This window comes from Myotis brandtii, unplaced genomic scaffold (assembly GCF_000412655.1).
Source record: "Myotis brandtii unplaced genomic scaffold, ASM41265v1 scaffold279, whole genome shotgun sequence".
NCBI classification, from domain to species: domain Eukaryota; kingdom Metazoa; phylum Chordata; class Mammalia; order Chiroptera; family Vespertilionidae; genus Myotis; species Myotis brandtii.
The window spans coordinates 717,242-739,635 of NW_005360641.1; the positions used below are offsets into that span (position 1 = coordinate 717,242).

General features: G+C 38.5%; 1 pseudogene; it reads left to right on the plus strand.

Moving 5' to 3' along the window:
- Nucleotides 1-22,158, plus strand: part of LOC102254496 — a 122,861-nt pseudogene extending 100,703 nt beyond the window's left edge.
- The last annotated feature ends 236 nt before the right edge of the window (nt 22,159-22,394 follow it).

The following is a 22,394-nucleotide window of genomic DNA, read 5'->3' on the forward strand; positions in this document are numbered from 1 at the left end:
CAATCAATGGCCTTGTGGGAATATATGCATCACCCCTGGGGTGGTGAGGGCCTGGAGGGGGTGGTAGGCTGGCAAAGGTTAATGGGGGGAAAGGGGAGCTATGTAAACCTTTCAACAATAAAGATTTAATACAAAGAGTAAAAAATAAAAGAAAAAAAGTAAAAGAAAAGAAAATAAAAGCCAAGAATAACTGCCCTGGCCAGGTGGCTCCGTTGGTTGGAGCTTCGTCCTGTACATTGAAAGGTTGTGGGTTTGAACCTGGGTCGGGGTGTGTGCAGGAGGCCATTGAGCAAGTGGTGCCTGGAGGAGGAAGGCTCTTCAGACTTAAACACAGTCCAGGCCTCGCCAATGATCCAAGGCCCATCCTCTGCTGAGTGAGACTGGACCTCCCAGTTTCTTGTCAAGTCCCTGGTCTCTGAGTCATAAGGCTGTTTCCCCATGTTCCCCAGAATGCACACTGCTCAGTAACCATCTATACTAATAAAAAGGTAATATGCTAATTAGACCAGATGTCCCTCCGGACAAAGCCATGGTGGGGAGGCGGTGCAAGGCAGAGGTGGTTAGGGGGATCAGGCTGGCAGGGGAGAGCAGTTAGGGGTCTGGGCAGGCAGGCAGAATGGTTAGGGGCGATCAGGCAGGCAGGCAGGTGAGTGGTTAGGAGCCAGTGGTCCCAGATTGTGAGAGGGATGTCCAACTGCTGGTTTAGGCCCGATCCCACTCGGGCCTAAACCGACAGTAGGACATCCCCCAGATTGAGAGGGTGCAGGCCTAGCGGAGGGACCCCCCCCCATGCATGAATTTCATGCACTAGGCCTCTAGTCATATATAAGCTGCTTGTTGATAAAAGGAGAGAATTGATGGGGTTTTTTTAAACCAAAGGTCATATTAAGAACCAAGAAAAAAAATCCTTCTAAGAGTGCATAGAACAAAAATTTAACCCCAGCCAGGTGAATATCATTCTCCCACAAGTACACATGGGAAAAAAATTCTATTGACCATATTCAACTATTTTCAAATATATGCTCTGAATAGTTTAAATGTCACACTTGTCTTTGGAGTAACCAGTATCTGCTTTCTTATGGCTAAAAGAACTTTCATTTAAACGAGAAACTAAGCAAAAATTAAACTTAAAATTGTGACTTCTTTAACATAGCCTTTTCATTTTGATTAAGTAAGAAAAATAATTTTTTACTTAAAGGATGTGTGATTTTTTTTACTGGAGTGTATTATTCCATTGTGTAGATGTACCACAGGTTTTTAATCCACTCATCTGCTGATGGGCACTTAGGCTGCTTCAAAATCTTAGCTATGGCAAATTGTGCTGCTATGAACGTAGGGGTGCATATATCCTTTCTGATTGGTGTTTCTACTTTCTTGGGATATGTCCTAGAAGTGGGATCACTGGGTCAACTGGGAGTTCCAATTATAGATTTTTGAGAAAACTCCATACTAAAAAGAAGGAATTCTTGCCATTTGAAACAGCATGGATAGAACTGGAGAGCATTATGCTAATCAAAATAAGCCAATCAGAGAAAGATAAATATCACATGATCTCACTCATTTGTGAAATATAATGAACAACATAAACTGATGAACAAAAACAGATCCAGAGACAGAGAAGCATCCATCAGACCGTCAAATCTCAGAGGGAAGGTTGGGCAGGGTGGGGGTAAGGGAGAGAGATCAACCAAAGGACTTGTATGAATGCATATAAGCCTAACCAATGGACATAGACACCAGGGGCATGAGGGCATGAGGGCATGAGTGGGGAGTGGGGGGAAATGGAGAGGGGTAAGGATACATATGTAATACCTTAATCAATAAAGAAAAAATATTCCTCAAAATATTTTGAAACATATTTTTACAGAGGTTTTGACTTAGCAATCAAATAAATGAATAAATTAGGTTTGAACTATGGCTTGAAACCCAACTAAAAAAAAAAAAAAAAAAAAAGACTAGCCAAACTGGCTTGGCTCAGTGGATAGAGCGTCGGCCTGCAGACTGAAAGGTCCCAGGTTCCATTCTGGTCAGGGGCGTGTACCTTGGTTGCAGCCAAATCCCCAGTAGGAGGTGTGCAGGAGGCAGCTGGTTGATGTTTCTCTCTCATCGATGTTTCTGGCTCTCTATCCCTCTCCCTTCCTCTCTGTAGAAAATCAATAAAATATATTTAAAATAAAAATTTAAAAAAGACTAAGAAAGAATTAAAAAATTAATGTTTTTAGACATATGTAAAACTTCAGACAATTAAAAAAATTACTGTTTTTTTACATGAACTTCTTGATTATCAGAAAAATAGTCAGAAATTAGAGAGGCACTTCTTCCGGTAAGTCAATATTTTCTTTTAGTATATCAGATTCTATTTCATTATCTTCTTTTCAATTCATGTGAGAGGAACCATAAGGTCTTTATTTGTCAGCATATAGAGACCCCTGCACCCACTTTAGCAGTAGCTCAGCTTCCCTCCTCCATGTGGACCACGATTGGTGGAGCCCAGCCCTTCTCAAATCCCCTGCAATTTCAACATTGCATGATAGGTAGTCTCAAAAACGCATCTTTGAAACTTTGTGCAAGAATGTCATTGAGATAACCTCTTAGGGTGAGCACTGCTAGGGGAGGTTGTGCACCTGTAAAACTTTGACAGATCCTGCACACTGTTCTCCCAGAGGAGGGGACTCCCCACTGCTCCCTAGAAAATCTGCTGGCGCCTCTGCTGCCTCACTTTGTTTCCAGGACTGGTCCCCACTAGACAAGAAGCCTGTCAGTCTAATGGTAACAGTGGCCAGTGTTCACAGTGTATATCTCCCCTTTGGGGAGGTAGGGCATCTCTGAGATGTACTGGTATGTGCACTGCCTCTACAAGGAGAGTGGTGATGCTTGCTCAGCATTGTGAATGAACTTCATGATCAGGAATGACACCAGTTAAAATAAAAACAACTTTATTATTTAAAAGGGATTATACAATGGAATAATGAAGGCCAAAAACAGAAAAAAGAATATAATAAAAGGAAAACTCGCCCAAAACCCCAAGTGATAAAAAGATCAAAAAAGAAAGTATGCCATGGAGAACATAAAAACAAAATAAGAACAGAAAAGAAAACGGAAATATCAAGGAGTGGGGAGAAACAAGTTTTTCCCTTGGGACAGGTTGAGCGCATTCAACAAGCAGCCCTTGTGCTGGCCCCTCCACAGGCAGCTCCTCCTCTGAGGCAGGAACCAGCAGGGGTCCCAGGGAGGGTTCTTCTACCAGGGCTGGTGGGGCCTCAGTTCTGTGTGGGGCCGGCCCTGGCTCCACAGCTGCAGCTGGAGAGGCTGCTGGAGGTGTCACAGGCTCTGGAGGTGCACAGGCCTCCAGCTCTGCCTCCAGCTCCTCAGGGTGGACTGTAGTAGGTGTTATAGGAGGAGCCACATCTGCCCCCTGGGCTGGTGCTGGAGTTGTGAGAGGAGAAAAGGTCACCCACATGCGAGTATTCTCTTGTGCCCCCCAAACACAGAACACAGCTAGACCCCAGGCCCCACCACAGGACGTCCTCCCCGCCAAAAATCCAGCATGTGGGTGGTCTGAGGCCAGTCTTTGCTCCTGGCCAGGCTCTGGGGGTGCTCCCTGTGTGTCTGGCTACAATCCCTCCCCATAAGCTCACCTGGACTTCCCCACCTATTACACACCCACCACCCCACCTTCTCACCCTTGACCTCTGCCTCTTTGGGCTCCAGGTCTTCTGGCCTGGTGCGATTAGCACGGCCCCAGCACTGTAGGACACAACTGAAAATGGCCATCCGCCTGCTGGGACTGAGCGGCTTTGAGGTTGGAGGCTTGTGGGGCCTGGGCTGCTCCGGTGGAGGAGTCCTTCTCCCTGCCCCCATGGGCCTTGGTTCCCCAGACCCCCAGGTGGCCACACTCACTTCAGACCTGCTGTGGCCCTCAAGGGTGTGGCTCACCGGCCCCTCCTTGCTGGGCGTGGGGTGGGGGTCTTCATGGACCAGCTTCTTCTCCTCCTTGACGAGCTGCTCCTCCTCCTTGGCCAGCTGCTGCTCCTCCTTGGCCAGCTGGGGCCTCTCCTTGGCCTGGGTTGAGCTCTGCAATGACAGTGATGGGCAGCTGACTGGGAGGACTCAAGCCTGACCCTAGTCACTGCTGCTGCTCCCCACTGGACCTTCTGCTTCCCAATCGGGTCCAGCCCTGTGTCTACACACACATCCACTGAGGGGAAATGAGACTCACCTCCAGGGCTCAGGATAGAACTTGGGCAGAGGGTGCCCCCCACACTCCACATCCACCCAGCCAGCCTTGACCTGGGGTATGAACATGACTGGTCCTGACCCCCGAACCCAGCCTGTTCCTGTTCTGGACAGACCCTCCCCATGTGAATATCCCCTACAACCCCCCAGCCCCCAAACACAGGGGGAGGGGACATAGGGCTGCTCAAGTGGGATCAGAGTGGTTCCTGGCCCTAACAAAACCTCCCTGTGTTAGCTCGGAGTCCAGCCTGGAAAAGGGCCACAGGCGTCGTCTGCTCCGAGTCCGCATCAAGCAGCGGCCACGACTAAACACACTCTCATCGCTGCCTCTCTTGAGGCATCGGCCTCGGGACACAGAGAGACAACATGAAAACATGGTGTCCTCTCCAATGTCTCTATCAGAGTGAGATGGGAGGGGCAGTTATAGAATGTGGCTGCCTGATTACCAGGGTTCCAGGTTCTGTTGGGCTCCATCGTCAAGAAGTGAGGTCACTGCTCATGTCTGAGGAGGTGCTTGGGCAAGGGTACAGCCAGTGACTTCACGTCCTGACGATGTAAAGAGGAGAGTGATCTACACAAGAAAGATGGTGTTTACAGTGTGGGAGAGGGGCTTAACACAGGGGTCCTGGGAGCTGTCCCTTCAGCTCTCTCCCCAGAGCCACAAACCCTAGTCTTTCCTCATGCAACTCTAGTCCACTCTGCCCTCTCTCTGCCAGAACCCAGGGTAAGTGGCTGCCAAAGAGATTTTGTGTATTGGCCTTTAGAGTGCCTGTGCCTCTAGCAGACTCTTGCCTCCCCCTGATGGACAGAATTCTTGCTGATTTTCACAGCCAAATGTTACCTGGTGCACTAGACCTGGGAGCCCAGCTTGGGTTTGAGACCCTATGCTTCTCAGGGGGAAACTTTACAGCTGACATATCCCTCCAGAATCTCAGCCACAGTTTGTGGGCGAAAGGCCAGCACGTTTCAGGTCCTGGCCCTTCCTACCAGTCTCAATGTAGCTTCTTCTGTAATTCCTTGGTTATAAGATTTCTCTTTCAGCTACTCTTCAGTTGGTTATTCAGGTTGATGGCTTTTTACTGTAGTTGTAAAACCAGTTTGGTCTCGGGAGGAATGACTGTAGATTCCCCTACTCTGCCACCGTCTTGTACCTCCCACTCTTTTTAAATAGTCCCAAGGCACAATGTTTTACTTAACAGCATAAAAGCAGCAATTACAACATTCTGACACCTTTCCTTTTCTATTACCTTCAGCTAATATGCTTTGTAGAATCAGAATCATGATTCTTAATTCTTCCCTAACAGCTAGAAATAAATGTTATTTTATGTTGTTATGCCCATCCCTCGTAAAAATCAGCAGGTAAATATCACACCTGTTTTTGGTGTTTGCAGCCCAAAATAATTGAACAAAGAGACAAAGTTTTAAAAGGTGAGAACTGTACACTTCTATGAAAACATTAATGTAAAATGTTTTTGTGCTGGACTGGCTGGAGTGGAGCCTAATGTAAAAAGAGCATAACTCTATTACTCAATGATGGTCACTGGGTACAATGCACCCTCTTGAAATAGGTTTAAGAAGCTAATAGAATGACCTTATTATAATTAGGGTTGATGGGATCAACAGATGAGTTTGACACAATAAACCATCTCATTGAGTTAGGCTCTGCAGGCTGCTTCTCTGATCCTGCATCGTGTCCACTTGGGCCTTGGGTTGAGCATCCCAGCCCAGAGCATGGCAGCCCTTCTAAAAGCCATTAACTACCTGCAATTTCCTGGAAGATTATGTGTGTTATATAATTCGATTTCATTAGGGGATGGAGCCCCTATCCCTGACTATTTTAATCAATCAGGAAGCATTATGTAAATAACTGTGTTAAAAGGGCTGGCAGGGATAGAGATCTATATGCATAATAGCACTTGGCCTCAGAGAGTCAAATTGCAGAAAGGAAACTAATCAATCTATAGCAATAAGAAAACCATTGATTGATCCCCTCAGATACTGGTTTTAAGTACAATAGCCATGCATAGAAAAATGGTAATGAGGAACTGCCTCAGAGAAAAAGTATAATTTGAGCTAGACATTGCATGCCATGAGTTGAATATTCTAGGCGACATACAGGATGAGCAAAGGTAAGAAGGTGCAAATAGCATGACACATAAAGAATTTAGGGGGAAATGGTACCACATGCCCAGTGCAATGTGTGAGGTAGTAGGAAGTCAGATTGGGTTGGGGAAGGTGGGGATGAGGATTCAACTGACCTGGAAAGGTCACTTAGGGATTGGAAACGGGGAATAACATAATGCAAGTGGAGACTTAAAGAAGATGGGTTGAAAGGTAAAGTCCAGAAAGAGAGAAAAGAAGGTGAGCAGTGACTAGAGTCTCAACTGGGGATAGCATCACCGGAATAAAAACAATAGAAAATTGAACACATATTTTAAGGAACTAACAATAAGACATTAATTCAGTAAGATAAACATTTATTGAATATATCCATGTACAAAGCACTATGAAACGCATTGCAGAAAACCTTAATATAAACAAGGCTGTGTCTCATTAGTTAAAAATCTAAAATGGGGGTTACAGGTAGATTGCAGTGAGTGTGGTATTGAGCCAGTTAGGTCCATACATGCTTCTTGGAAAAGGTCTAAAGGTATTCAGAAGGGAAAGATATTTATTTTATCTGGCTAATTAGGCAAGGTTTCATAAAGGCTCACTAAACTGAAAAATAAGATCAGAAAAAGCTAGAAATATTATGGAATGGTATACTTGAGAAATGGAGGCATAATTGGAAAATAGATTATAAGACTGGTTCAGGGATGAGGATGGGGAATGTCAATAAGACAAGAAAATGTGGGAGGCATAAAATTATCAAAGGTCTAATCTTTGGAGAAAATTTAAACTTTATCAGGAAGGCAATGGGGAGTCATAAAGTTTTTTAAGCAGAGAAATTTTTTGATGAAATTTATGCATGATAATAGTGACCTTGACTATGCATCTGAGATGGATTGTGAGAAGGACTTGGAGGAGAGCTTGGTTGTGAGGAGGTCAGCTTGAAGTAAAGTTAACTGGGAACTATAAAAATAGTCACAATGAATAAAACAATTTAAGAGGTAGAACCTTAAAAGCCTGAGTATTAATTGGACATAAAATTGAGTGGCAAGAATGAGACATTTAACTAAGATTCCTTGTTTGTGTGAATGGGTAGTAACATTTGAACTGAAATAGTGAATATGGAACTAAAGCAGGTTTGAGAAGTATGATATGAATTTTATTTAGAGCATACTGAGTTTGAGGTGTTCATAGTCATCGTTATGGAACATCCAAGAGGGATATAAAATATTTGCTTGGAACTAGAGGAAAAGTCAAGCCTATAACTATAAATAAGTTTGTACACAGAATGAGACTGAGTCTCTGGCATTTAATAAGATTATTTCAGAATGAGAACATTCCAAATATAGGCTAAGAATTAGACATCACCCTAGGGAATAAAATATTTATAGTCAAAAAGAGAAGAAACCACTGAAGAGGTGGTATTATTAAAGCCAGGTGTTGAGGGGCATTGTGGATGAAGAGTTGGTACATATACTGCGGAGTTAGGATTATAACTAATAATCTAATTGAATTTAGCATTCCGGAAACCCATGGTAACTTTATTGGAGTGTCATTTTAAGGAAACTTGTAAGGGTCCAAGTCAAATTGTACCAAGTGACAAAAAAAGGTAAGCAAAGCCATTAAGGGTACAATCATTATTTGAAAGTGTTTAGCATTGAAAGGGAGAAAAGATCCATGCTAACTTGCAGGTGCAACAGAATTGGAAGAAAGAACTCAGAGCAATTTTATATGAATAGGAGAGGAAATCATTGAAAAAGAGATTTAAGATAAAAATGTGGGGATAATTAATGAAGAAAAAATAGGTAAAAATACTATCAAAGCAAGTTGACAGGTTATCCTCAGGGGGGAAAGAACACTCATTTTCCCTCTCAGATATTGTTAGACTAAACTCATTTAACTTTTAAACAAGGTATTGGACCCTTAAATAAAGTTATGTAAATTGTGTATAGGGAACCAGCTATTAGGGACTCAGCTGCATGCTATCTGTGACCCACAGTTCGAGCCCAATAAATTGAGTTTTATATTTTCTGAATTGACCCCACTGCCTCAGGCTTGGCTCCTTTTTCTCAAATAACAGTGTATTGGAAAGCCTATTGGACTGCATAGTTGGCTTTCCATTTTATTTTAATACCTTGGAACCAGCTCTGAGGTTGCCTTGAACTCCATAGTCTTCAGGCCATCTAATTCCCCCAGCAAAGATCTCCATGAACCATCTCTGGGCCCAGTTTCACTTGGAGAAAATAGCAGAGCCTTGGAGTCAATGTTGGAATGAACTATTTGAGAACTGAAGATCAGCATAGGCCAATGAACCTGGCACAAGACTCCCTCTAACTTTGAAATATTGGATTACTTTTGGGAAAGAGATCTAATTAAAAGAGGAAGAGTCTGTCTTCAGATCTGTTGAAATCAATGTTATCATAAAACACCCAAGCACAGATGTTCTTTAGGAAGTTGGAACTATGGCATTGGTACCCAGATAAGAAGCCTCCAATTTCTTCTCTATTATAAAAATTGACCCAATTATTCACCCCTAAAATCAATTCACAAATATATATACATACATACCTATATGACTTGGGGTGAACTTCTCCCTTTCTCTCTAACTTCCTCCCCAGTATTTCTCCTTGCCTCCTTCATATATATAGATGAGGAAGATGTGGTGAGTAAAACCAAGGGTAATATCTACCTACTACATACTTGTGTATGTATGCATACATGTATGTACATAAATATATATAATACATAAATGTATATGCATATATATAAAAGTATGTAGATAGGTATATATTATCTTAAAACCCATCTACATCTTTCTTAATATCTTATTTTTACCTGTGTGTCCCTTTCATATATAACCAAACTAGTCTAAGCTTCCAAAGCTAAGCATCACGTGTCTGCATAATTCTCTCCAAGCAAATTCTCTCCAGTGCTCAATTATTTCTGACAAAGATGATGACTGAATTCCAAAACAATTTAATGCAGGTTCAGTTTTACTGTATTTGGTTTCAATAAATAAGTTCTCAAATAGGTCACAGCTTCCTGGTAAAGAGCTATGGATGAGGGTGCACTGCCTACACCCAGTCTGTAGCAGGCAAGTTGAGCTGAGCCTCTTAGAAGGCTGTGGGAGGCTCTTAGCTTACCTTGAAAGACCCAACTTCTTATCTCTGGGGGAAGTCAATTTAAAATTGCCATAAAAAAGCCATAAAACTTCCTTGGGCTAATTATGTAGTGTCCTAATTATGTTGTTAAAAGATGGACATGATGTACTGGGTAGGAGGAACTGCAGTAAAAAGGCCATTTTAATGCAGTGATAAGGAGTGAAGGGAAGCGAAGTAGTGTATGGTGTTATGATTCGGTCTCAGGTTTGGTGTGTGTTTTTTGGGCCTGTACTTCTAGACTAAACTCACCAGAGCTTCTCAGTCTCCTCCTCCTTTAGTGGGACATAATGGCTCCACAGGCTGAAGCTGGTTATTTCCCTCCCCCCAGGTAAGGACACATATGTAATACTTTAATCAAGGAATAAAAGAAAAGAACAGTCTCTTGAGTAAATGGTGTTGGAAAAACTGGACAGCTAAATGCAAAAGAATAAAATGGAACCTATCTTAAACCATATGCAAAAATTAACTCAAAACTAATTAAAGAGTTGAATGTAAAACCTGAAACCATAAAACTTATAGAAAAAAATATAGGTGGTAAGCTCCATGAAATAGGTCTTGGTGATAATTTTTTGATTCTGACACTAAAAGCAAAATCAATAAAAGCAAAACTAAATTAATTACATAGAATTAAAAAGTTCCTGCACAGCAAAGGAAACCATTAACATAATGAAAAGGCAAGCTACTAAATGGGAAAATAAATTTCAAATTATATATCTGATAAGGAATTTATATCTAAAATATATAAAGAACTTATACAAGTCAAGAGCAAAGAAACAATCTGATTGAAAAATGAGCAAAACATCTGAATAGACAGTTTTCCAAACATACAAATAGCCAACAGGTACATGAAAAGATGCTCAATATCATTAATCAGGAGGAAAATGTAAATCTAAACCACAATGAGAGATTACCTCATACTGGTTAGAATGGCTATTATAAAAAGACTAAGAATAACAAATATTAGAAAGGATGTTACAAAAAGGGAATCCTTGTTTATTGTTGGCGGGAATGTAAATTGGTGTACCCACGATAGAAAACAGTCTGGAGGTTCCTCAAAAAATTAAAGATAGAACAACCATATGACCCAGCAATTCTATTTCTGTGTGTATATTTGAAGAAATTAAGACACTAACTAGAAAATTTATATGCATCCCATGTTCATTGTAGCATTATTTATAATAGCCAAGATATATATGGAAGCAACCTAGGTGTTCATTGATGGATGAATGGATATGGATACAGAAATTGTAATGAAATTGTGATATGTGTATAATGGAATATTCTTCAGCCATAAAAAAGAATGAAACCTTGCCACACCTAATTCCAAAAGCACTGACATTTCTATCTCTGTTTCTATATTTTGACTTATTTTATGCTTGTCACTCCCCACCCCCACTTCAGATGTCTAGGAATTTTTTATTAAATTCCAGACACTATGATATTATGTTCGTACTTTATTATTTTCTTTGGGGAATTTTTAAGTTTGTTTGACAGACATTTAAGTTTTTCTGGATATACTTGATTCATTCTGTGAACCCTGAGAATGAAGATACCTACTAAGAAGGGCTCCTGGTGGCTAACTGGGCTCAAATTTAAACAAACAAACAAATAAACAAAAACCCAGAGCCATTTCTACACAGGAGCCTCTCATGCAAATGCAAACTGATTCAGGGAGAAGCCTACACTGTTTTGCTGCCACCTGAGAGAGACCTTATAAAGGAGTTCCTGCAATTGTATTTCAACCAATATGACTGAAACATTCCCCATCCCATTAGAGCTATGCTGCTATATACCCATTAGCATTTTTACTGACCAAACAGTGCAACTACATTCTGATTAATCAGGACAGTGTTTTTTGGATCAATCAAACTATGAGGATTTGGATTCCTCATTTGCATGAAGATGGACCAATCATAGATGAGAGGTGAGGATTTATCTATTCTAATGAAAGGGTAATATGCTAATTAGAGTGGACATCTTCCTAACAACCTTCTGGACATCCTTCTGGACAAAACCGCAGCGCCTGCAAGGGTCGAGGCTCAGGCAGCTGCAGGGGCTGTGAAGGGCCCAGGCTCAGGCCAGCAGTGGCAGCAGTGGTGGAGTAATGGGGGCAGCACCTTCCCCTGATCTGTCAGGTCACCTCTCGCAGAGGGAAGCCATACTGCAGCTTAGGCCGGGGGCTGAGGCAGAGGTGATTAGGGGTGTGATCAGGCCGGCAGGGGAACAAGTTAGGGGCAATCACGCTGGCAGGGGGGCAAGGTAGGGGCGATCAGGCCAGCAGGGGGCCAAGTTAAGGGAAATCAGGCAGGCAGGCAGGTGAGCAGTTAGGAGCCAGCAGTCCTGGATTGCCATACCCCAAGGGGTCCCAGCTTGGAGAGGGTGCAGGCCGGGCTAAGGAACACCCACCCTGTGCACGAATTTTGTGCACCGGGCCACTAGTTAATTATAACATGTTAGTTTATTAATATTAATATAGCATTGCCGCTATTATATGTATCCATAATTACCTGCAAACTTGATATGATTCAATGTTTGTGTTGACTATTTGGGTTGGTTTTATAGTAAAATTCCTCTGTATATATCTTGTCCAATTATCTTGTCAACATTTAACTGTTCTTTGTATTGTATAAATGCAAAAACATTGTCAGATCTATTACAACAAAACTTGAACATTTTTCTCTTGACTTTTTATGTATATACTGAGTTTTAAATTATATATATTACTTAATTACAATAATACTAATTAATATAATTATTACTTTTCCAAGGTCATTTCATACCAAGGTACAATACTTGCTACATATTCTGTGAGGTTGATTTTAGGAATACTTCTGAAGGTCAAACAGATTACTCTAATTGAACTTGTCATTAGATAGATTAGGCCATTATCTGCATCAGAGATAAGAAAAATAATATTTTAAATGTGCCTCTGATTACTGTCCTTTCCATCAATCACAAAAGTGTATTGTCATCTTATATTACTTTATCCTTAATCTAGACAATGGCTCTAAGGGTCTCATGTTAGCACATAAAATTCTGGTCTCTTCAGTCAATCTGCTTCTTCATTTTCAAAATGTCATTTGAATTATTTTAAAGATGATACAAATGTACTAAAAAAAGAACAACAAAGTATTTGAGAGTGTACTTAAATGACTTTTTCTCAGTCTCTGCAAACAAAAATTTTTAAGAATATACATAATTATCATTTCTCACAGAAAAGTCCATATTAATAACATTTAGCTATTTATTTTCTATATGCATAATAAAACCCAAATTTTTAGAGTTAGCTTTCATAAATCATTGCATATTATGTATATGCAATATACATTTGGACAAATATACCTAGAAGTACATAGTTGTTTTTCAATAAACAGAGGCACAATGTTAAAATATATAATGTATCCCACAATGAGTGTGATAACATATTTAAGATAGACTTGTGCATGAAAAATTCATCTTGTCATTCACAATGGTCCAATATAAACTGAGAAATATTATAAAATGTTAATTACATTAGACTTGGAATTATTGAACTCCAAGAAAATGATAATCTTAAGCTATGAAGAAAATATGCTTAAGCATGATATATTATTTGCCATCCTATATAATAAAACCCTAATATGCAAATTGACCGAATGGCAGAACAAACGGTGGAACGACCAGTTGCTATGACATGCACTGACTACCAGGGGGCAGACGCTCAACGCAGGAGCTGCCCCAACAGTTAGGCATCTGTCCCCTCAAGAGGGAGGTGACTGGCGGCAGCAATTGGGGGTTAGGGCTGGCCAGTGGGTAGTGTCAGAACGCCAGCCAAGGCGAGTGCCAGTGGAGTCCCCTTGATCACCCCACCCACCGGTCACTCCAAAGATGGCCCTGAGCGCCAGTCAGGCCTAGGGACCATACCCTATATATTGGGAACAGTCTCTTAGATTTAAAAATTAACACCTGGCAAGGCTACTCTACTACTGAATAAATAGGATGATGCAGAGATGACATGCATGAACTCTGGCTTGCACATTTTGTGGTCAGCCCTGATTCTGACACTTATAACTGTGTGACAAAGCCAATTAGTTAACTTTTCTCTGCTTCAGTTTTTCCACCCATAAGATGGGGAAAATGGTACTACTGCCTCAGAAGGATGACATTATGTACTACTTTTTATAATCAGGGCAAAAAAATGTAGCTGCCCATAAACAGCAATATGCCTTTCACCTGTATGAAAAGTATGATCACTGGTGCATGCAGTGTCCCGGATTGTGAAAGGGAAGTCTGACTGCCAGTTTAGGCTCAACATCCCCTGAGGGGTCCCAGATTTCGAGAGGACCCAGGCCGGGCTGAGGGATTCCCCCTCCCCCAGCATGAATTTCATTCACCAGGCCTCTAGTATATAAATAAAAGCAATATTGTGGGTAGGAAGTAAAAATGGCTGAATGCTTTCATGTATGTACATGCAACATATACATTACTTTCATACATAATCTATATATATAAAAGGCTAAGCAACCAGCCAAGCAGCCAATTGCCAACTGGCCAATCAGCCAGTAGATATGATGTGCACTGACCACCAAGGGGCAAACACTTAATGCAGAAACTGCCGAGTGAGAGCAACTTTGCAGAATGCCATCTTGCACTCCAGGACCCCTTGGGGGATGTCGGACTACCAGTTTCCGGCTCCATCCCTGCAGGCCAGGCTGAGGGACCCCACCTGCCAGAGGGACCCCGCTTACTCTGCAGATGCCCTTTGATCCCTGGCGCTACCCCAGGTATGACCGGCTGAGGAGGGACTAAGGGAGGTTGGCTCCAAGGTGTGTCCTGCCTGTCTCACCCAGTCCCGCCCCACCAGCCACCTTCTAATTAATTTCCTGTGAAATGCCACGGCCAGTGTGGCTTTCAGGTTCAAAGGCTTGGAAAAAGAGCTGACTTGCAAATTGAAACATAAGACAAGAAATATAAATTTAGAATTATGGGGGAAGCCAGGGAAAGCTTAGCTGTAGCAGCAAAATTCCACTGAGTCTCCATTCCTGTCTGCTTTTACTTACTAGAATACACAATTGCCTTTTAGGAATGCAAACAGACGTGTCAATGGTAATGTTTAGTAAACAGCAAGATTATTGGGTTGGGGGAGTTTGCTTTAGGCCATTGTGTCAGCAGTAGGTAATAAAATGCAAATATTCACCCTGGGATATCAAAGGAGCCCAGTTCAGCCTTTTGACTGGACTTCTCCCATTTATATTAATTACTGTTGATCTTGGTTCTCAGCAATTTCCTTTTAATGTGCACAGATGCATGCACTGGGCCTCTAGCATTAAATATATATAATATATGCATACATCTCTGAATTTTATTGTATGTATTAATATATACTATATGTACAGATCTACTGTATATCTTTTCTCTTATGTATAGTAATTAATGTTATTTACTTGTATTGCTTAATGTACTGATTTGAGAAAAAAGTAAAAATTGAATATAAACAGTATATTTAGATTTATATTAATCATTTCTTGAGTCTCATTAATGTGCTAGTATTAATAAAAGACAAAAAGTCATCCAATAATTACTTTCAGGCATGAGCATATAGGGCATTTTTATAATGTATAATAATTTTATTTCTAATCTGAAAGACTCATGATGAAAATTAATTCATGTGAATAAATTAAAATTCCTAAATTATTTAGTGGCATCTATTTTAAAAATAATTCTAATTGGAAATACATTCAGTTACCTAAGCATCTAAAATTTTAAATAAATCCTCATTTGAGAAAATTTTTAATAAATGACTGATAATTATCTTGTGAAACTTCAGGAAATGTTCATTTTCAAAGAGAATATATAACATAAATATCATATCCAATATTTTTCTAATTACTTACAAGGTATAAAACTCAAAATTTAAGCTGCTTCAAAATTAGCTATTTTAGAAATTTATGACATCAAGAATAGGTATAATTTGGTATTTTACCTTATTTTGTCATAAAACTAGAGACTTTTATTTAAAAATATATAAAACAAAATATTTCAAAACCATTGGTATTTTAATAGGGGTTGCATTGAATCTATAGATTGCTTTGAATAATATGGACACTTTAATGATGTTAATTCTACCAATCCATGAATGCGGTATATTCTTCCGCTTGTTTATGTCTTCCTTTATCTTTTATTTCAACGTCCTGTAGTTTCCAAGTACTAGTCTTTTACCTCCTTGGTTAAGTTTATTTCTAAGTAAAAACAAAGCAAAACAAACAAACAAAAAATCACATATTTTTTTTCTTCTTTCATATCTCTGGAAGAGAAACCCGGTGGAGTACCTAGTTATCACTTTGGGAACAGTAATGTCGAAGGGATGGTGAAAATGCCTAATGCCAGTGCCAGTCTATGTAATACTGGGCAAGCAGAATTTACTCAAACCAACACACTGTGTTTCAAAATCCATTTCTCAGGAACATTCCCCACATTAAAATTAAATTGAGATAATCAAACAGACTCCTGGTAATGATATTTAAAAATGTATACTCATGTTTAGCTTTCAATACACAGATATAGTTTCCACTAAATATAATTGCATTTATATGTCATGTTTGTTGAAACCATTTTTTAATATCTATAAGCATCTGAAAATGGTTTGTAAGTATACATATATTAGTAGTGGGCTCAGAGATTATACATACCTAATGTAATTAAGTAAGTATCACTGACCTTGTGCTCTGAGTGTGTGTCCATTTATCAGAGCTAACCCACATTAACACATTCTATGGATCTTTGTATGAACAGATGAAGCGTCCATGGCTCACAGAGTTTAAATAAAACTTTCCAAGGTCATATAGGTTGTAAGAGCCAAAAGAAAAATTTAAAGCCTTCTGCCCACTTGCAACATTCTAGCCTTTTTATTTTTATTTGTTTTCCCCAAACTACAAAAGCTAAATGGAAAATGGAATATAAGGAAGGCCACTGAAAGGGGACTTGACAATCATAAATGCACCTTTTTTCCCCCTCACATTTCAAAATGAAAAATTGTGCAGACACATCCATTGTACCTTACAAAAAATATCTGGAAGTAGAAAACTTCTCATTGGTGATGATGTGTTTGTAACAAGATAATTTACTATTTAAATGAAAGCTGCCATTTAGTTTTTTCTCAATTGTTTCTCCAAAATCTCAGATATAACAGAGATAAAACTTGCTTATCACAGCACATGAACTTAAATTTCTACATTTCTCACATGTTGAGTCATTTCAATCTATATCACTTTTCCAATTTTAGGAGTCTTCTTCATATGATATAAATTATTTTAAAAACCCACTACACAGTATATACAGTTATGTAAGTAAATTATTGCTTCATTTGTTAAAAGTAACACACAAAATCATGGCATTGCTTTATTATAGGTTTTAGTACATACATATAGGTTCTATAATACTTTTTTCTTCTGTTATCTGTCCAGGAAATTCTTTATTCTACCCTATCTTAAACTCTCTGACCTAGAAATCACAGGTAGGGTATCCAAAGACTAAATCATCTTTGCGCACATATCACTTCTAAGATACATCCTATTAAGAGAAAATATCTTTCATTAAATCTAAACCTCTAGAAATGTGCCTAAGAAGCAAAATCAGGTGCTTCTACAGCATTAGGATGAGGATGAAAGAGAGAATGCCAAGTGGCTTTTTAGAGAGGCTGACACATCTGATGTGATCTCACATCACCCTTGATCTGGAAGATTACAAAGTAATTAGTTCCTTTCTGAGGTCCTCCTGGGATACTCCAGTATCTACACCTTTTGTCTTTTCAATCCACTGTAACAAAATTTATTTCATTCCCTACTTGGAATCTTCAAACACCAAACTCTTTCTAAAAAGTAAGGATGCATAATAAATAAAACCCAGAAGTGGCTTTCTTATTACTTGTTAACACTACATTTTGTTTTCTTAGACAATAACTTATGACAACTGATTATGAATTATTCTGTTAAGAAAATTCGATAATTCTCCTCTCACACAACCTCCACCACAATCTCAGATAAAGACATAGACTTGATTTTTCGCCATAATTAACCTTTTCTATTAATGCTATAGGTGATCATATATCCTAAAGCATGAATATTGAAGTGTGAAGGACATGGTCCAGATTTCTCAATGTGCTTTGCTTTTCTTTTCTTTTCTTTTCTTTTCTTTTCTTTTCTTTTCTTTTCTTTCCTTTTCTTTTCTTTTCTTTCCTTTTCTTTTCTTTTCTTTTCTTTTCTTTTCTTTTCTTTTCTTTTCTTTTCTTTTCTTTTCTTTTCTTTTCTTTTCTTTTCTTTTCTTTTCTTTTCTTTTCTTTTCTTTTCTTTTCTTTTCTTTTCTTTTCTTTTCTTTTCTTTTCTTTTCTTTTCTTTTCTTTTCTTTTCTTTTCTTTTCTTTTCTTTTCTTTTCTTTTCTTTTCTTTTCTTTTCTTTTCTTTTCTTTTCTTTTCTTTTCTTTTCTTTTCTTTTCTTTTCTTTTCTTTTCTTTTCTTTTCTTTTCTTTTCTTTTCTTTTCTTTTCTCTCTTCTCTTCTCTTCTCTTCTCTTCTCTTCTCTTCTCTTCTCTTCTCTTCTTTCTTTTCTCTCTATTCTTACTACTGCCTATGTCAACTTTTTCCTTAATATCAAATCTTTATATTGTTGGGACCTTTTATTTCTACTTTGAGCTATTTTTGTATTTTTGAGGCTCTGTAATGGAAGGCATAAACCTGTGTAATAATTATAGATTGGCAATAATTTTCAAACTAATATTATTTTTGGAAATAAAGAATAAAACAATAGTAAATTTTAAAAGACTAAATATTCTTTTCTCGTTGTCCTCTTTATTTCAATTAATATTACCGGCCTTTTCCAATTTATGAACATATGAGGAAAAACAGGCAATTAACTCAGCTTGGCTGTATAGTTAGTGAAACATTTGAGAGACAGAATACAACTAAATTAACGCAATAAGCAGACTTCTGCAGAATGTAACCCACTAGCTTATGTATCCTCTTTAATTAATCAATCAATCAATTAATTTATTTATTTATTCATTCATTTCTTGCTGCTGGAAAGTGAAGATAAAATTTGTTAAAATATATTTTTATTGATTTCCTAGAGGAAGGGATAGGGAGAGAGTCAGAAACATCAATGATGTGAGAGAATCATTGACCAGCTGCCTCCTACATGCCCCCTACTGGGGACCAAGCCTGCTCCCCAAGGGAATGTGCCCTGACCAGGAATCGAACTGTGGCCTACAGGTTCATAGGTTGATATCAACCACTTAATCACACCTGACAGGCAAGATCAAATTTTTTAAAATTTTCTTTTGATTTTGTTTGGGAGGTAGGTTAGGCATCACTTCTATACTCTTCTTTTGTTTAATAGCATGATCCTTGTTACAACTGTGGATGAAGACTAGACAGCTACGAGTAAATAAAGGATAAGTAGTAACAGTGGCATATTTGCTCATTATTATTAACTCATTAGTTCTTTTATCTGACATTGGTGAATTTGTCTTTGATAAACATGTATTCTCAATGCAATGTTAAGTTCTGAAAAAACTGATTTTTAGAGAGAAATAGTTATGGGCCTGTAAGAAATCCCTACCACCTTGGGATTTGTTTTAAGAACAGTCAACTAAGTAACCAAGAACAAGAACTACATTCAGGAACAAAATAACTACAAGACTTTGCACAGACAGTAGTGGCTAGTTTAGCTTCATTGGCACAAAATATGTTATATTAAGAAAAAAACACACATTTCAATGTCACAACATGTTTCACAGAGAACACAAAAAGAGTATAAATAGAAATTCCTCTCTTCAGTTGAAAGGTCTTTAAGGACCAAAGAAATCAAAGGCAGGCCTCCTACTCTTGGACACTAAGGAAAAATAGACTTCTTAGGAACCATAGAAGACTCTGCTCAAAACAAGATCCTCTCAAGACACAACTGCAAGTCAGGAAGATTTAACAGCAACTCAATACTAGACAACATTTAACTAAATTTCTTAACTTTATTCCTGTCTGGCTTTGTAGAAAATGAAACCAGCTGTTGAATACAAAACCATACACTACCACATGAATGGTGTAATAACAAACAGATTTCAAAAAATAAAATATTATTTCATAAAAATTTTATGAACATAGATCATTGCTTCTCACTGTGTGGCAGAAGGCATAGACTCCTGGGTCTCTCCAGAGTATAGAGAAATCTGGTAACAGCACAATTAATTTCTTCAGAAAATACTCATTTCAATCGAATTTACATATTTAAATTTTGTTGGGTGTATGAAAAATAGTTAAAAGGTGATGTTCATAATTCTTGTAATATAGTTTTTTCCTTGTAATTTAGTTTTCTACTTTCCAGGTACTTAAACAAATTACTCAATAGTTATATAGAAATTTAGCAATTTATAACTGGGTAACAAGACTCAATTTCTTCATCTGGGTATGATTTCATTATTTTATATTCCTTAAGTGTTATGATTTTTTTTAAAAAAATCTCTAAATACTTTTAATGCTAAAGAGAATATTTTTCCATAACTACCAGAGAAAAATACCCATTGACATTTTTTTTTGACTAGCAGAAAATAATGTAGGCTATCATATTAGAAGTAAACAACATTTCTAGACATATTATTTACTTGTTAATAAATTTAAAATCATATTTGGCTACATTATAAGGAGCACTAAGAAAACATAAAAAATTGAATTAAAATGTGTCAACTGGCTTATGTATTTTATTATTCTCTATTTTATCTTTAGCATTTAATCTGAAAATAAAACTCAAGTCCACCCTAATATATAAAATAAAATATTTTTAAAAATTATAAATATAATATATTTACCTTCACTCTCCTTTATTATTTAGGACTGTTTAAAAAACTGGTTTGAACTTTTACAAGCTAAATGAAGATGCTCGGTGTGATTATAGAGTGTATATATTGAAATTTCATTTTTTTAAAATATTAATTTTTGAAAGGTTTAATAATAACATTTTATGAAATCCATTCCCAGAGGAGAAAAACTGTGGGTTGTTTATATAGTTTTTGAATCTTAATTCATGTTTTGAAGTGTTTAGCTTTAGTTCTACTTGCTTGATTATAGTGACATAGTACCACAAGTACATCCAGCTACAGCATTTTCTAGAAAAGACACTGTCCTTTTCACCATCTCAATAGCTATGAAAGCCACAGTTAATTCTGTGGCTTTACAATGGTGGCCTCCAAATGAGTTTGAGCTTCAGGGAAAAGAAAATTTCCTCTAAGTTCACATGAAATGTTGTGTTTAACTACAGTAGGAATACGGGAATTTGCCTTCACAGAAGAGACTAACAGTGATGACGAACCTATGACACGCATGTCAGAGGTGACACGCGAACTCATTTTTTTGGTTGATTTTTCTTTGTTAAATGGCACTTAAATATATAAAATAAATATCAAAAATATAAGTCTTTGTTTTACTATGGTTGCAAATATCAAAAAATGTCTATATGTGACACGGCACCAGAGTTAAGTTAGGGTTTTTCAAAATGCTGACACACCGAGCTCAAAAGGTTCGCCATCACTGGACTAGAGGTACTGAGAATGTCAGGGCATTTGGTATCCTCAAGAGGACGACTTCCAATCACAGGCAATAAATCACAATTAGGTGGTTCCAGTGGAGAGAAGGAGGAAGCAAGAATGGGATGGTTGTGGGGAGGGGAGACCCCAGACACTGCCACCAGGGCCTCTGTGCTCCTGCGTAAGGAGCTCTGTGTCCTGGGCACGGCCTCCAGCAGCACCGCTGCAGACAGACAAGAGCCGATATAGAGAAGCTCAACATCAACAGCATCACCCAACACCTGCTGCAAGTGACAGGGTCCAAGCCTGAGAAGAATGTCTGGCTACAGGAGATTGACATCAAGGACTGTGCTTAAAATCCAGAGAGACCTTTCTCAGTCAGCCTGCCCTACTAGAACTCGAAGCACCACTCAAAATATGTGGTGATATTCATGGGCAATGCTATGATTTGCTTCGACTTTTTGGGAACAGTGGTTTCCCAAACAACTACTGTTTCTTGGGGACTATGTGGACAGGGAGAAGCGGTCACTGGAGGCTATCTGCCTCTTACTGCCTAACAGAATCAAACATCCTGAGGATTTTTCCTTCTCCGAGGAAACCATGACTGTGCCAGCATCAATAGGATTTATGGATTGTAAGATGAATGTGAAAGAAGATATCACATTAAACCATGGAAAACTTTCACAGACTGCTTTAACGTTTTTACTGATAGCAGCCATTGTGGATGAGAAAATATTTTGCTGTCCCGGAGGTTTATCACCAGATCGTCAATTTATGGAGCAGATTCGGAGAATTATGCGAATAATTGATGGACCCGATCAAGGTATTCTTTGTGGTCTGACACCAATAAAGATGTCTTAGGCTGGGATGAAAATGACAGAGGAGTGTCCTTCACATTTGATGCAGAAATGGTTGCAGAATTTCTCCATAAGGATTATTTGGATTGTATAGAGAGATCGCATCCGATGATTGAAGGTGGATACTAATTTTTTGCAAAGAGGCAGTTGGTCACTCTATTTTCTGCATCCAGTTATTGTGGAAAATTTGGTAATACAGGTGCCATAATGAGTGAGGACAAAACACTAATAAGCTTTTTTTTCAGATTTTAAAACCTACAAAGAAAAAAAAAGCCAAATGCCAGGAAACCCATAACACCTGGAAGGGGTATAATTGCAAAGCAAGTAAAGAAATCCATGTCATTTTGACACTGCCTCATTAGGATTTGTAACACACAAATGTAAACTTCATTTTGAAAACTGTAATGTGTATTGGTCCGCTTGCTCAAATAGTGCTTGTAGGGTCCTCCCTTCCATTTTTGAGTTAATGAATGGCATTTGCTCATTAT